The sequence below is a fragment of the Giraffa tippelskirchi genome, chromosome 6, assembly GCF_054371585.1.
Source record: "Giraffa tippelskirchi isolate mGirTip1 chromosome 6, T2T-mGirTip1v1.2.pri, whole genome shotgun sequence".
Lineage (NCBI taxonomy): Eukaryota > Metazoa > Chordata > Mammalia > Artiodactyla > Giraffidae > Giraffa > Giraffa tippelskirchi.
The window spans coordinates 87,576,920-87,580,235 of NC_137280.1; the positions used below are offsets into that span (position 1 = coordinate 87,576,920).

The following is a 3,316-nucleotide window of genomic DNA, read 5'->3' on the forward strand; positions in this document are numbered from 1 at the left end:
GAAACAGTGAAGGACAGGGAACCCTGGTATGCTGCAGTCTGTGGGATTGCAAAGAGTCAGACATGACTTAATGACTGAACAATAATACAACATGTGAGTAGGCACTCCCTGGGACTTGAAGTTTCAGCTGTAACAGGGAGACAGACTAGCTCTTCCCTCCAAGTTCTGACACCATCTCTCATCATTTGCCTTCTTCTACATTCCTCTGCACACAAAACTGCTTCATTTTGAGCCTCAGTACTCTGAAACAAGTGCCTTTTCAAGAACTTTCTTCTGGCTATTGTCTCTGTCCAGCCCACAGTTCCCTAGAAGAAATCACATCTCTAGCCCTCTCTTCCATAAGATCTATGTTCAAATAGTTGCAAATCTATCTCAGCACTATGTAAAAGTAAATCCTCTTCTTTATATCTGATTTCTTCTTCCTTACAGCACCTGACTTCATCTGATTAAAAAAACATGAATTTTTATTTGCTTTTATTCTTTCTCCATCATTGAACTATAGGGACTACTGTATCTCAGCACTGTATACTTTTTATTCACAAGTCGGTCAATTCTCAACTTATATTTAGCAAATGCTTGACAGAATTACTCATTAAAAATGTAAATGGTTAGTCTGAATGTGGGATGGGAATTGTTAGTTAGGGATAGCATAGTAAATCACTTGAAGGGGAAATTTCCATACCAAAATTATTGATATAAGTTTTTGAATGCAAAACATAAATAGTAGAATTTCAACAGTATTTGCAATGCAAAATTTGAGATAATTAGTCATGTTATTTGCTGTTTCCTGACAGTCAACTCCACAACATGGAACCAGGGAATGATACTCAAATTTCAGAATTTCTTCTTCTGGGATTATCAAAGGAACCAGAACTGCAACCCCACATTTTGGGCTTTTCCTCTCCATGTACCTGATCACTATGTTTGGAAACCTGCTCATCATCCTGGCTGTGAGCTCAGACTCCCACCTCCACACCCCCATGTACTTCTTTCTCTCCAACCTGTCCTTTGTAGACATCTGTTTCACCACCACCACCATCCCAAAGATGCTGTGGACCATCCAGACACAGAGCAAAATCATAACCTATGAAGGCTGCATCACCCAGATGCATTTTTCATACTCTTTGCAGGATTGGACATGTTCTCTTGACCGTGATGGCCTATGACTGCTTTGTGGCCCTCTGTCACCCTTTGCACTACACAGTCATCATGAACCCCCAGCTCTGTGGACTGCTGGTGCTGGTGTCCTGGATCATCAGTGTCTTGAATTCTTTGACTCAAAGCCTAATGGTGTTGTGGCTGTCCTTCTGTACAGACTTGGAAATCCCCCACTTGTTCTGCGAAATTAATCAGATGGTCCACCTTGCCTATTCTGACACATTTCTTAATGACATGGTGATGTATTTTGCAGCTGTGATGTTGTGTGGTGATTCCCTCAGTGAAATTCTTTACTCTTATTCTAAGATAATTTCCTCCATACGAGGAATGTCATCAGCTCAGGAGAAATATAAAGCATTTTCCACCTGTGCATCTCACTTCTCCCCTTATTTTATTGTACAGCCTTAGGAGTATATCTTAGCTCTGCTGCTTTCCATAACTCACACTCAAGTACAGTCATCTCTGTGATGTACACAGTGGTCACACCCATGCTAAACCACTTCATCTACAGTCTGAGGAACAAAGACATAAAGACAGCTCTAAAAAGAATCACTGGAGTGGCAGTTAGATAAGGGCCAATTGTCCTGGAGCTGAAGAAGTGTCTGTGGTTATAGGGCTCAAATAAAGAGAGCCAGAAATTGATATTGTTTGATCTGACTGTGGAAGCGGAATTTGTCCCTTCTATTTATTTCCTAGAATTTCCATTTATCTGAGTTCAACTCCTCTATACAAAGTAGCTCAGTTTACTGAGCTTTTTTGTGAATAATGCATTTAAAATTTTGATAGGGGTTGCATTGAGTCTGGGTAGTATGAACATTTTAATAATATAAAGTTTCACAAACCATGGACACTTTATACCTCTTCATCTACTGATCTTCTTTAACTTCTCTCAACAGCATCTTACAGTTTGTAGTGTACATATCTTTCACTTCCTTGGTAAAATTTATTTATAAATGTTTCATACTTTTGGATGTTATTATAAATAAAATTGCTTTTCTTATTTTTTTTTTAGCTCTGATAGTTTGGTGTTACTGTGTAGAAATACAGCTTATGTTTATAAGGTCATTTTTTACCCTGCAACTTTATTCAAGTATTCGTTATAAGTCTTTTCTAATGGAGTCTTTAGTATTTTCTATGTATGTGATAATGTCATCTACTAATACAGCTTACATTGCTATTTCTTTATTGAATTGCATGCTTTTTGTTCATTTATTGCCTAATTCCTCTGCAGAAAACTTCCAGTGCTGTGTTGTATAGAACTAGCAAGAATGGGCATTTTTGTCTTTCAACTTAAGAGGAAAGCTTTTACTTTTCATATTTGAGTTTGCTGTTACCTGTGAGGTGGTCATATAATACCTTTGTTATAAAAAACTGTAGACGTACATTTATTCTAAACCCATTTTGTTGAAAACTATTACCATAATAGGGCTTCCTTGGTAGCTCAGTGTTAAGAATCTGCCTGCAATGCAGGAGACACAGGATATGCGTCTTTGATCCCTGGGTTAGGAAGATCCCCTAGGAGGGCATGGCAACCCACTCCAGTATTCTTTGTGTGTGTGTGTGTGTGTGTGTGTGATTTAATATCGATTTTATTTTATTTTATTTTATTTACTTTTTTTTTCTTTCTTTATTTTTTTATTTGTTTTGCCATACATTGACATGAATCCACCATACTCCAGTATTCTTGTCTGGAGAATCCCATGGGCAGAAATGCCTGGAAGGCTATAGTGCCTAGGGTTGCAAAGATTCGGGCATGACTAAAGCTATTGAGCATGCATGCATTATCATAAAGGATGTTTAATTTTGTCAAAAAATTTTTCTCAGTCTTTAGTGATTATATTTTTTTGTTCTTCATTCTGTTAATTGGTGTATTACATTTATGGATTTATATCCTTGAATATCAGGGGAAAATCTCATTTGAATTCAGTGTATAATATTTATCATGTGCTATGGAATTTTTTTAAAACTGGCATTTTGCTGGGAGGGAATACTTTGCATCTATGTTTCCCAGGAATATTGTTCTGTAATTTTCTTTCCTTGTAATGTTTTCATTCGGTTTAGGTGTCAGAGTAATGTCGACTTTGTCAAATGACTTAGAAAGTGCTACCTCCTTATCAACTTTTTAGATTTTGAGAAGGATTGGTATAATTCAACAGTG

The 3,316-nt window shown here is 37.2% G+C and overlaps 1 pseudogene; it reads left to right on the plus strand.

Annotated features, from left to right (window-relative positions):
- Window positions 1-807: 807 nt before the first annotated feature.
- On the plus strand, window positions 808-1,730 carry LOC145510834 (olfactory receptor 7A17-like; annotated as a pseudogene).
- Window positions 1,731-3,316: the final 1,586 nt, after the last annotated feature.